This window comes from Crocuta crocuta, unplaced genomic scaffold, assembly GCF_008692635.1.
Source record: "Crocuta crocuta isolate KB4526 unplaced genomic scaffold, BGI_CrCroc_1.0 scaffold71, whole genome shotgun sequence".
Lineage (NCBI taxonomy): Eukaryota > Metazoa > Chordata > Mammalia > Carnivora > Hyaenidae > Crocuta > Crocuta crocuta.
Genome location: NW_027527548.1, coordinates 2,020,997 through 2,033,094, shown reverse-complemented (window position 1 = coordinate 2,033,094; position 12,098 = coordinate 2,020,997). Strand labels below are relative to the sequence as shown.

The window sequence follows — 12,098 nt, the reverse complement described above, 5'->3', positions numbered from 1 at the left end:
ATCTTAACTCCGAAAGGTGCCCCACATCCACACACACCTCTCCCTTTGCACCAGCACGGGTCCAGGCTGTTTTCTTCTTTTACCTGGACCACCGGCCTCATCTCCCTGCCTCATTATGGCCCCTAAAGGTCTAGCCTTCCTGCACCAACCACAGTGATCTTTATTATTTGTAAAAAATTTTTAATGTTTATTTATTCTCGAGACAGAGAAAGGGACAGACAGACAGACAGACTGTGAGCAGGGAGGGAGAGAGAGGGAGATACAGAATCCAAAGCAGGCTCCAGGCTCTGAGCTGTCAGCACAGAGCCTGACATGGGGCTCGAACTCACGCTCCCCATTCATTCCTTGTCACACACAAAATAAGACCTAGACTCTGGCCATGAGCCCAGAAGGACTCTATGTGGTCTAGTTCCCGCTTACCTTCCTCTCCAACTGTCTGCTACCACTGTTGGGGGACACCAACTCGCTCAGCCTCAAGCTTTCTGTTTACCCTTCCCTCCACAGACCGACCTTGCCTGCTTAGCTCCCTTCATGCACTTGAGCGTCACCCGCCCTGGAAGCACCCCTCCCCGGCGCTGCCTGTTATTCTGTTCAATTTCTTATTGTCTGTTTCTTCCAGCAGGCGGAAAGGCCCAGTGGGGTAGAAGCCTGACACTTATTCATGGCTGTGTCCCCAGGGCCCCGCACGGGGTCTGGCACACGGAGAGTGCGGGGGGGTTATTACCATCTGCAGACCCTTCAAAAGGAGATTTTATCACAGACTGAGCAGCCACAGCCTAATTCCCTCCTGAGCCTCTAAGCTCCCGCTGGTCCCCGCTGGCACCAGCCATCTCCTTCCATGTCTCTGGGGTTCTCGGGGCTGATCCGCAGCCAGGAATGCCATACTTTCCTAATCTCTTCAGAGGCCTCAACAATCCCTGAAGTTGGGGCGGGGGGCGGGGTGCTCCCTCAGGATCTCAGCTGTCTGTGCAGGAATCAGGACTCCCTGACCCAGCTCCCCTCCCGAAAGGCTCATCTGTCGCAGAACTTCATGTGCCTTCTTGGGAGGCAGCTTCTTTCCTAACCCCAAGTGCCTATGTTTCCTGACACGTCCCTCTCAGTGACCCGTCAGCCAGAACTGCAGGGCTAAAGTCAGATCACTGGTTCTCAGCCCTACTGCACCTCAGTAGGTTTTTAAATTTTTTAATGTTTTATTTATTTCTGAGAGACAGAGACAGCATGAGCAGGGGAGGGTCAGAGAGAGAGGGAGACACAGAATCTGAAGCAGGCTCCAGGCTCTGAGCTGTCAGCACAGAGCCCGACGCGGGGCTCGAACCCACGAACCGTGAGATCATGACCTGAGCCAAAGTCGGACACCCAACTGACTGAGCCACCCAGGTGCCCCTGCCCCTCAGTAGTTTTTAAAGTAGAAAGGGTTTTGCTTTGTTTTTGTTTTGTTATGTTTTGAATGCCTATGTCTGGGCCCCAAATGCTGAGACTGATTTTTTTGGTAAAATAGGCTTCACGCCTAGTGTGGGGTTTGAACTCACGACCCTGAGATGGAGTCACATGCTCTATGGATGAAGCCAGCCAGGCGCTCCACAAGACTCTGATTTAATTGGTATGGGATGAGGGGTGCCTGGGTGGCTCAGTTGGTTAAGCGTCCGACTTTGGCTCAGGTCATGATCTTATGGTTCTTGGGTTCGAGCCCTGCGCCAGGCTCTGTGCTGACAGCTAACTCAGCTGGAGCTGGAGCCTACCCTGGATTCTGTCCCTCTCTCTCTGCCTCTCTCCCTTTTCTGCTCTCTCTGCTCTCAAAAAAATTTATTAATTTTTGGGGCGCCTGGGTGGCTTAGTCGGTTGAGTGTCCGACTTTCGCTTAGGTCATGATCTCGCGGTTCGTGGGTTCGGGCCCCGCGTCGGGCTCTGTGCTGACTGCCAGCTCAGAGCCTGGAGCCTGTTTCAGCGTCTGTGACTCCCTCTCTCTCTGACCCTCCCCTGCTCACGCTGTCTGTCTCTCTCTCCTAGAAATAAAAAAAAAAAATTAAAAAAAATGTATTAATTTTTGAGAGCAGAGAGACAGAGACAGAGAGAGAGAGCAAGCGAGAGCAAGCATGAGTGGGAGAGGGGCAGAGAAAGAGGCATAGAGAGAGGATCTCAAGCAGGCTCCACGCTGTCCGCAAGGAGCCCAATGTGGGGCTTGAACTCTCAAACCATGAGATCATGACTTGATCTGAAGTCAGACACTTAACTCACTGAGCCACCCGGGCACACACACACACCCAAATTTTTTTAAAGAAAAATATGATGCAGGGCGAAGGGACAATGGTGAAGATAGCATTCTGTAGGGTTCCATCCATATGACAGGTCCAGAGAAGGCAAGTCTCTGGGGATAGAAAGCAGAGTAGTGGTCACTGTCACCCCTTCTTCCAGGGCGTCGGAAGAAGGGATGACAGCAAGCAGTCATGGGAGCTCTTCTTTGGGGTGATGGAAAGGTCCCCAAACTCAGTAGTGGCGATGGTCACACAACTGTGTACATTTGCTCAAAATCACTGAATTGTACATTTGAAACAGGTGAATCTCGTGGCATCTGAATCATACCCCAGGTTCCCCCTCCCCAGGGTTGAGACGTCTGGGTTAGAAGCCCAATGTCCCAGGGACCCCTCAGCTGGGACCCAGGCTCATTTAGCGTCCTCTCCTCACCCCCCCTCTTTAGGTCAAACTTTCCTCTGATCGCAGACGTTCAGGAAGCTGCCAGCTGTCACCCTGGCTTCTTTTTTGGAGAAGTCTGGAATTTCATTCTGCAGACTCAGCTCGTATGAGTGTAAACATCCTGGTTGGTGGCCACTCTGCCCAAAGTAGAAAAACGGGCATCGGAAGGAATGGGCGGGGAGGGTGGATGCGCCCCCCTCCCCCATGCTGAGATGACCCACATACCACCTGGGGATGCTGGGTGCAGAACAGGGGCTGAATTGGGGTCTAGAGCCCCCGGCTCGACCCGCACCTCCCCAGTTGCCTGGTGGTGCTCACACTGATCAGTTCCCCAAACACTCCATCCCTTTCCACCCCTCCAGGCCTCAGCACAGGCTGTCCCCTGCCCACCTGGGAAATCTTATCCTTCTAGCGAGATTCAGCTCAATTGCATGTCTTCTGAAGCCTTCTCTTTTGCAGGGCCCACCCTCCTGGTCATTCCAACAGAACCCTTATCTCCCTGCAGCAGAGGGTTTATTTATGTGTCTGCCTCCCAGCCTCTTCTGTGTGGCTCCCTGAGGACAAAATGTCTGTTTTATTTATCTCTGGTTCTCAAAGTTCTGGGGCAGGCCCCGAAGCACATGGGGCCCAGCCAAACGGAGAAACGGAGAGGAGTGTGACACCACATCAGACACTTACAGGACCAGGAAGACCAGAGGAGACGCCCCACTCCTCTCATCTATTTTTGGCCTAACTGGTTTCTCTCATCTGGCCCCAGAATGGCCAGAGAGCCACTCCCAGTGGAAACCACAGTTTGGGGTGGAAGACTTTCTTCTGCAGTTTCCCTGGGGCCAGGCCCACTGGCCTTGGAAACTGCCTTGGTGCTATTTAAACTGCAGAACAGAGTCTATGGGCAACTCTGACCAGACCTGGGTGGGGGCAGCCTGGATCAGGATTATGCTGGAGCCTCCCTTCCCTAACCGCCAGGACCCCAGGGTTCGAGATGTGTGGTTCCCTCTTAGCAGCCTCGTGCTGCCGTGGAAAAGAGCAAGGGGGTTAAGGTATGTGGCAACCTGAGCCTGTACGTTTCTGCTTCTGCTTTAATAAGGAGACTGGGCTTTGTCATGAGTGAGGCTGAGGTCCCCAGAGGCCCTGCTCCCAGCCAGAGGGGGAGCTCCGCTGATCTCGACCATCTCTCCTCCCAACTCACCAGGCTTCTTACTTCAGAAAAGTTGACGGAGTGCTTGGAAGCCCCAGGATCTTTGCTTGACCTGCCCATCCCTATCTTAGCGGTAGAGGACTCCAGGCTGCTGGCAGGGACTCTGCCACGGCAGGCAGCTCATGCTTTTCTTGGCATCTCAAAGGGCACTGCCTTGGTGTGCCCACCGCAGAAACCAGAGCCTGGAATAGAAGCAGGGATACCTGAAAAAGTCACCCAGATTTCAACCCGGTGTGGTCTGTCCATGGTCAACAAATATTTAACAGAGGGTTAGGCACAGCACTGGGCGTGAGGGCTCCAGATGTGAACCAGCCCCAGACCCGCCCCTAAGCAGTGCACTCAGCACAGGAATAAGAATACAGAAGAGGGGGCCTGACCTAGTCTGGGTGAAGGCAAGTTCAGAGAAGCCTTCCTAGTGGAGGTGCCATCTAAAGTAAAACCTGGGGGTAAGGGCGCCTGGGTGGTGAAGCATCTGACTTCAGCTCAGGTCGTGATCTCACAGTTTGTGAGTTGGAGCCCCATGACGGACTCTGTGCTGACAGCTCTGAGCTTGGAGCTTGTTTGGGATTCTGTGTCTCCCTCTCTCTCTGTCCCTCCCCTGCTGTCTCTCACTCAAAAAAAAAAAAAGACTTGAAACCTGAATTAGTCAAAGAGGGGAGGAAGGGTAAGAGCAAACAGCATATGCAAAGGCCCGGGGTCAAGAGAGGACCTGGCACTTAGGGGGAAATTACCCATCGCTCAAGATGGCTGGGACCTAATGAGGAGAGGTGGTTTGAGGATCTGGAGCATAAATAACATGAATGTATTTCAAGTGCTTGGCACAGCCCACAGTAAAAGCTCTGACATAGTGGCTGTCATAATAATGGTCTTGTAAACCAAGTGAAGGGTTTGGGACTATCCTGAAGTCAGTGGGGAGACATTCAGGGGTTTTATTTTATTTATTTTTGAGAGAGAGAGGCAGCGTGAGCAGGGGAGGGTCAGAGAGAGGGAGACACAGAATCCGAAGCGGGGTCCAGGCTCTTAGCTGTCAGCACAGAGCCCGATGCGGGGCTTGAACCCACGAACCGTGAGATCATGACCTGAGCCGAAGTCGGATGCTTTACCGATGACGGAGTCGCCCGGGCACCCCAGACATTCAGGGGTTTTAAGCCCAGGATGACTTGACCAAATTTGCCATATGACCAGACTTAAAGAGATCTCTGTGACTACAGGGTGGGTTATGGAGTGGTAGAGAAGCAAGGCTGGAGGGCCAGAAGACCAGTTTGGAGACTGGTCTTATTCATTCGTTCATTCATTCATTCATTCATTCATTCAAATACTGATTCAATAATCCAGTGAATTATTAACTTGTTATTTATTTAAATATACTTATTTTGTCATTATTATTAATTATCTGTAATAATTCAGAAAGGAGGTATAGGGTGGGGGGTTCAAATATCCCAACAGTAGAATAGATAACTGTATATCGGAAGACAGAATACAGCAATGAAAATGAACTATACCTATTTGCAACAACATAATGAGTTTTGCAAGTGCAATGTCAAGCAAAAGAAGGCCAATACAAGAGAGGACTGCATAATTGCATTTATATAAAGTTCAAGGAACAGGCAAAGTGAAACTATAATGTTCAGAGATACCTGCTTAGGTGGTCATACTATCAAAGCAAAGACGTGATTATCACAAAATTAACAGTGAATTCCCTGTGCTTGATGATACCTTGACCGGAGTGATGTTCACCTGGGTGTTCACTCTGTGACAAATCATTAAGTTTTAGATTTCTCTCTCTCTCTCTTTTTAAAGGAGGTTTTCACACGCAGCACAGAGCGCAATGCAGGCCCGATGCGGGGCCAAGCTCACTACCCTAAGGTCAAGACCTGAGCCAGACACTTAACTGACTGAGCCACCCAGGTGGCTCTTACACTTAAAAAAAAATTTTTTTTTAATGTTTTATTTATCTCTGAGAGAGAGACAGCACGAGCAGGGGAGGGTCAGAGAGAGAGGGAGACACAGAATCTGAAGCAGGCTCCAGGCTCTGAGCTGTCAGCACAGAGCCCGACGTGGGACTTGAACCCCAACGAACCGCGAGATCATGACCTGAGCCGAAGTCGGACACTTAACCGTCTGAGCCACCCAGGCGCCCTGGCTCTTACATTTCTGTTTTGGGCACTTTTCTGTATGTGTGCTACTCTTAACAATAAAAAAAGTTTCAGAAATAATGGGGCTTGCTCTAAGGTAGTAGGAATGAGGTTGGAGAGAAGAGGCTGATTTTGACTGTCATGTGGAAAAGTGGGGATAATGGGGAGGTGAGGAATCCTTTGGCAGGAACGAGTCTCGGGAGGTAGGTGAAGGTGAAGAGCAGTGTTTAACACTGAGTCTGAGACCTACAAGATACTGAGGTGGAGATGTCTGGGGCCACTGTATGGGTGCAGGCAAGTCACGCTCTAAAGTCCAGGATCCCATGGGGCGCCTGGGTGGCTTAGTCGGCTAAGTGTCCAACTTTCGCTTAGGTCATGATCTCGCGGTTCGTGGGTTCAAGCCCCGCATCGGGCTCTGTGCTGACTACCAGCTCAGAGCCTGGAGCCTATTTCAGAGTCTGTATCTCCCTCTCTCTCTGACCCTCCCCTGCTCACGCTGTCTCTCTCTCTCTCTCCTAGAAATAAAAAATATTAAAAAATAAATAAATAAAAATAAAGTCCAGAATCCCTTCTCCACAAGAGAGGGAAGCAGTGTGGATTCGTGGAATCAGCTTTGGGTTTTAACGCTGGGAACCTTTGGTCTTAAAACCCTAGGTCTGGAGGCGCCTGGGTGGCTTGGTTGGTTAGGCATCCGACTCTTGATCAGCTCAGGTCATGATCTCACAGTATGTGGGATTGAGCCCTGCATCAGGCCCAGTGCCCATAGAGCAGAGCCTGCTTGGGATTCTCTCTCTCTCTCAATAAACATAAACAACAACCCAGTTCTGATAACTTCATGTTACTTCATATAATTACTCAACCCCTGCTCCTTCCCCCAGCCTCAGTTTCCTCACATGTAGACTTGAGATAAGCATTTCTACTCTCAGAGTTCCTGGAAAAGGTTACATGGTAAAACTAGAATAGGCACTTGGGATGTTTGGTGCTTTAGTTATCAATTAAGAGATTCTTGAGAAAACAAATTAAGATACTTTGAAAGCAAAAAAACAAGAACAGATAGCAAACACTATATGGTTTTTACCCTCCCACATTAAGAACTAGCTGGGGAGCTTGCAAAACTGGGCCTTCTGGGGGCCCCTGGCTGGCTCAGTCCGGGGAGCTGGAGACTCTTGATCTCGGGGTTGTGATTTCCAGCTTCACATCGGGTGTGATTACTGAAAAAATTAAGACCTTGAAAAACAAAAACGGGCATTCCGTAGGTCTAGAGTGACCATATAATTTATTTTACAAACCTGGGCACTTTCGAGACAGGAGGCAATATTAATAATTATGCCAGGACAACAGACATGAACCGAGACTGTCCCAGGGAGAGCGGGACATCTGGTCCCCCTATGTAGGTCTGAGGTGGGCACCAGGCATCCGATTGCCCATCAAGCTTCCGAAGTGAACCTGCCGCTCTATGAGGGCACTTTGGCTGCACTTGCTGGGCCAATCCCCGGCACGTCTATTTGGGAAGGGCTCAAATCTACTTGGAGCAACCCTCACGACGCTGTTGAGGCGATGACAGCTAACACTTATTAAATGCCAGGTCCCACATGTGCGGAGTACTTGACAGACGCTATCTCAGTTCTCACCAAACGTTCATGAGACAGGCGGACTTCTCTTCCATTAGAGGAAACTACAGCTTAAAGATGTCGAACAGCTCCTTCAAGGCCACACATCTGGGGCGGAGGAACATAGTCCTGAACCTAGCCAGACTCATGAGCACTCTAAGTCATACTATTGCCTCGGGTTTTGTTGACACTCCCCCGCCCCCACCCAGCTGCACGGGGCCAGGCGTCCCGCACACCGGAAGGTGCGTGCAGCCCAGCGCGTGCACCTGCAGCCTAAGGCTCCACTTGGGAAACGCAAGGCGAACGGCAGGTGGCAACCTTGAGTTCCTCTCCAGCTACTGGTGAGGTCGGTTTACTAGGGAGGCCGGACGGAGGTGGAGCTACTGAGTCGTCTGCCCGCCCCCGCCCTAGAATCCTGCAGGGAGCTGCGGACGGGGACCTAGCAACGCGTCTCCTGCTGGGCTTTTACGGCTTGTCTGAGGTCTCGGTGAGGCTTTGCACCGCCAACTAGTAGCCATAGATAGGTCAGTGTTGGGAGAGCCCCTCTGACGCATTTTAGTTTATGATTTCCAAACTTTGCCGAAGCCACCTGTATTATGGCTCCCACGGCTGTTTTCAGTTTCTTCTACTCAGGAATACTTGTAACTTGTGAAGCCTCATCCTGGGAGAAGGTTCGATTAGTATGCAGCCTCGACATAGAAAATGGCTGGAAAACATTCTTGACAGATGCCCAGAGAGGGTAGGCGACTGGGTATCAATGGCACAGCCTTGCCGGAACTAGGACCCAGGCCCCTGCTACGCCCAGAGCTACGTCATCACAACCCCGCCCCCGGGCTGGCGTCTTAGCTGGGCGCCCGCAGGTTCCCAGCCCGCCCCGCGCCCCCTGGTGCGCACACTCCGTCCGGCTTCGCCGGTGCACCTCCCACCGAGGTCCTCCAGCCCCGGCGGGTGTGCTCGCGGGGGGAACAGAAGCAGGGAGCCTGCTTGGGAGTTCGTTCCTTTCTCAGCCCACACCCCAGAGCCCGCAAAGCTGCCCTGCCCTCCGGAGACCCACATGGAATAGCAGAGAAGGACGGGAGGAAAGGGAGGGGGCCGAAAGCAAGCAAGCACGGTCTGAGAAGTCAGCCGGTCCTGCCACACTCAAGATGGCGGCATGGCAGTGGCAAGGTCCCTCAGAGGCGGTACCGGCGCATGCGCAGCGCGGAGTCCCGGCCCGGGACACAAGATGGCGGCAGCGGCGCTGGGGAGGGCGAGGCGGAGGCGGCAAAACGGGAGGTCGAGCAGAACGTGTAGTCGCGTCCCCTCGAGTCCGCTCCGGGCAGGTAAGAGCCCCNCTGGGTTTGGGGGGAGGGGAGGGGAAGGAAAGGTGTGCGCGCGCTGGGGGGCGGGGGGAGTCCCCGTCACTTGTGGCCCCGCGCCTGCGCATTTTGCGCGTTCTTTGACTCCGCCCTATCGATTCGGAGGGTTCTGATTGGTACATTACTGAGATGGTCCCGCCCCATCTTCTTCCAATCCCGTAACCGGATTTTTCTACTTCTGGTGGGTTCCTCCGGTTGCGCAGATACAGTGGTTTATTAAGCTGATCGCCTCTGACTGTGGTATGCTCCGCGGCCGGGAAACTTCAGGACAAATAAACACGTTATGTTAATAATAGAGTTATTTCTTACTTAAAGTGTACAATATACTAGACTCTACGTGTAGAGACCATAGAGGTCGAATGATTTCCGTTTGTAAGTCGGAACGTGACAGAAGGATCTGGACCCCGGGTCTGCCCGCTTCCAGAGCAGGTTCTTCGGCCACCAACCCGCTGCTTCCAAATCACCCGGAAAATTAAGAAAAGAGTTTTAATCGTAAAAAATTGGTAAAGGTTTGAAGCGGTGTAAAAATTGTCATCCTGTTTCCCAGTCCCACCTCTGGAGTGCGATTAAAAAAAAAAATACAAGTTCTTGTGTATCTCCCCTCCCCATATCTGACTCCTACGATGTGAGGTGAGGGACGGGAATCTGAGTTTCTTTCACACGCCCTCTGACGGCTGTGTTACACGGTGGGTTTTGGAAACACTGAAGGGTCCCTGTCGGGTCTCACCGGCTGTGCTGCGTGTGCTGCCCCGCCATGGTTCAGCTACCTGGTGCCTCAGTGTCACACAATATTTATTGGGGAAAATATTTTTCAATAAAGATGAACATGCTGAGTTATGTAATGCATTTGCATGTATTGTTTTAAAAGACTGTTTAAAAGAAACGTGTTTTTTGCTCACTGGGTGGCTTGGGAGTGTGGCCCCCGATCTGTGATAGGTACAGTTGACCCTTAAACAACACAGGAATTAGGGGCACTGATCCCCAGCGCAGTAGAAGATCCCGGTATAACTTTGGACCCCCCAAAACTTAACGAATAGCCTGCAGTTAACCTCAAGCCTTACTGGTAACGTAAGCAGTCGCTGAACACATGTTTTGTTTGTTGTATCAATTATGTAGTGAATTCTTTAAGTTAGAGGAAAGAAAACGTTAAGAAAATCATAAGGATGAAAAAATACATTTATAGTATTTATAGTATTCAACACGTGTTGAAAAAAAAAATCCATGTGTCAGTGGACCCTCGTGGTTTGAACCCATGTTGTTCAAAGGACAGCTGTATGTTTACTTTTCTCTTGTCTTAGAGATATTTTGGTTGCTAGGAGCAGCTACACAATTTGTGGGGTCCAGTGTGCAAAATGAAAACGCGGGCCCTCTCTGTTAAGAATTTATTAAAAACGTCAAAGACAGTGGAGCATTAAACCAGGCTTAGGGCCATCCTCATCACAGGGCCCATGTGACTTCAGGCGGCAAGTCCACGAAACGTTTTGGTTTGGAAAGCTTGGGAAGTACCATTTCATCCCTTGAATCTCCAGATCTCCCACAGGGTCTCCTGCCCGGTCGTGGGGGCTCTTACTTGCTGTGTCACTGCTCCTCTTATTTTGTCCCTGCTGTGCAGCATTTCACAGGTCTGTGACTCTCTCTTCTATTTCCTCTGCAGTTGCTGATGCGAGGAATTCCCTGGGCCCCCGTCCGCTCCACTGCTGACCAGCCCACTCACCTGTGCTGAGCCTTCCTGCAGGCCTCCCCCCTGCCTCTGTGGTACCCTGTGACGTGGGGGGCCATCTGGTTGGAGAAGAAAACCCTCTCATGCTAGCATTGCAGACCCCAGAGGGTGAGAAAAAGAGGGACCTTGTTCAGCCTTGAGACCTGTGGGCTCAGCCCCAAGGCTTCGGGACTCCCTCCTCCCCAGAGAATCAAGCTCCCCCCCACCTTGGTTAGTGGTTCCGAACCTTTCTGTTATCATGGCCCCTTTGGTTGTCTGTATGTCCTCTTACTCCGTGTGTTTTTATCTGCCAAACTGTACCGACAAAGTAACCATTCACTTTTCCCTTTCCAAATTAACAAAGACATCTATGACTGAGTGTACAATAAAATTAATGTCCCAATGATTCTTATGATGTTGTCAACAGCCAATCAGAGCTTCCGATCAGCATGAGATAATCAGTGTGACCACAAGGAGTTGATAAAATAATCAGCAAGCAAAGATAACATGTTTAAATATGGCTTTGTCCTCTTTTTGTGGGTAAATGTTTCTCTGGGTCCTGAGGCATATTGAAAACAACTTTGGGATCACCGGTCCAGTCTCAGTTGGGCCCCTAGACGTCTTAACAGCCAGACTGGGAATCACTTGGGCCATTGAGGCTTGTGCTGGGTGCGCTGTGGGTGGGGGTAGTGGAGAATACAGATCTGAAGGAGCTGACCTGCTTCCTGGTATTTAAAGTAAGTTTTCACCTGGGAATTAGGAAGGACTGAATTAGATGTTTCTTCTCAGTCCGACTGGTTTCTTTAGCAACAGATCATTTCCTGCCCTGAGGTGTAGAATGAAGCAGCCAGTTAGAGGCCATGGCCCCCTCCAGGCTACACTTTGTTCCAGTTAGATTTTATTGGATAGGAACAGGGAAGAGGAGGATTTACTGTTCTTTTTTGTGGGAATAGCTTCTCAAGGGCAGACCCTGTTCTGTCTTCTGTGCTACCCTGTGCTTTGTGAATATTTGCAAAATGAATAGAGTTCCTCTTGGGTCCAGGCACCATGCTGAGCGCTGGAGAAAACTGGACCCAGTTCCTAGCCCTGGGATTTCTGACAGTCCAATGGGGAGACAAACCCAGTTGATAGACCAGACTGAGTGCTACAGTGGAGGTGTTCATGGCCCTGTGGAGGGGCTCTGACCACCCAGCTTTGGGGAGGGAGGGTCCGGGAAGGCTTCCTGGTACGTGTGAACATAGTGACAAGCCGGGCAGAGAACGGGGGGAGAGTATTTCAGGCAGAAGGAGCAATAGGAGTGCACCCATTTTACAGTTGCGAGAACTGCAACTTCGATCCCTGGGCTCCTGTGGTACCACAGTGGTCCTCCAGGGCAGGACTGGATTGGTTTTTTAAAATCTACAAGTG

General features: G+C 51.1%; 1 protein-coding gene across 3 annotated transcripts in view; it reads left to right on the top strand.

The window, feature by feature from the left end:
• The first annotated feature begins 3,584 nt into the window (after positions 1-3,584).
• PCIF1 (phosphorylated CTD interacting factor 1) overlaps positions 3,585-12,098 on the top strand; it is a 16,655-nt gene continuing 8,141 nt past the window's right edge. The window contains exons 1-2 of one of the 3 annotated variants that reach the window (XM_077766259.1): positions 3,585-3,731; positions 10,647-10,922. The gene's annotated coding sequence lies outside the window, so the exon portion shown is untranslated. Of the gene's footprint in view, positions 3,732-8,261; positions 8,957-10,646; positions 10,923-12,098 lie in introns of those variants that run through there. The other 2 variants (XM_077766249.1, XM_077766241.1) reach the window with 2 other exon arrangements.